The sequence below is a fragment of the Euprymna scolopes genome, chromosome 37 (genome assembly GCF_053919585.1).
Source record: "Euprymna scolopes isolate OS-2025 chromosome 37, ASM5391958v1, whole genome shotgun sequence".
In the NCBI taxonomy this organism is placed as follows: Eukaryota; Metazoa; Mollusca; class Cephalopoda; order Sepiida; family Sepiolidae; genus Euprymna; species Euprymna scolopes.
In genome coordinates, this window is record NC_136518.1 from 615,782 (window position 1) to 616,926 (window position 1,145).

Consider the following 1,145-nt stretch of genomic DNA (forward strand, 5'->3'; position numbering starts at 1 on the left):
TTTTCATTCCCCCTGCTTTTGTGATGATTTTCCTTTATCTTCGATAAACTAATCAATTTTTATTTGCTCTTTCTCCTTCTGTATTATCTAACTTAGATATATCTTATCTGATTTTCAAAGTCAGGACCACATAAAAATCCGTCTGACCCGAATATAATCTAGTTAGCTTCAGTTTCTTTCTGATAATGAATAAGCCGGCCATGAAGTTTGGGTCAAAGTTACTGTCCCATTTAAAATTGATACCGACAAGTAGTTTTTCTGATATTAAGACATTTACTATCCAATGTAATCCATATTGTTTTCACTGGAGGCCATGTTTGTTTGCGCAAAAACTGAATATATGCCACCAATGAAAACAACACAGAATATATTGGATAATCTATATATTAATAGAATAGCGTATGTGTTATTTATTTTGTGTGTCACGCTTGCATATTTTTTCTTTCGACTTAATGTCGTTTAATTGTTATGACCTTCCAGTTCTTGTAATAAATAATTTTACCAAGAATAATTTTACCAAGAATGGTTATAGTTGAAGGAACTCAGATTATATATATATATATATTTTGAAGGTAGTTCTTGGCCTGAAGACGTAATCCCCCAACGTGGGTGATTACAGAAACATGTATGCACATATGTAGCCATTAATGTTTGTATAAATAAAATTAATATACATGCTCTGTTCACTCATTGAGCACTATTTTGGTAGACACGTGTTGTTTCATTGGATGTACTTCTAGGAAACTAAACTCTACTGGCTATATATATATATATATATATATATATATAAGTTTCGGTTTCCATTCAAACTGATGCATTGAAGTAATTTTTGAAATCACAACTTTATAATATATAAGAATCGATAGAAAATTGACTTTATAATTATATATATAATATCTGCACGAATTAAAATATCGTATTTAAGCATACTTTACGACAGGACCACGCAGTGCCTCCCTGCTTGCTTAGATAAATACTTTTGCATCTTTAACAAAAGAGCTGCAATAATATCAAGGCGTCTGATCATGCAGAGAATGCCAACATCAATATGTTACATATGAAATAGTCTGCTGTGAAATTTTCTCGCCAGTAAAGGTATTAATATCATAAAAACTGCTTATTGGCGACAATTGTAAATGTGGTAA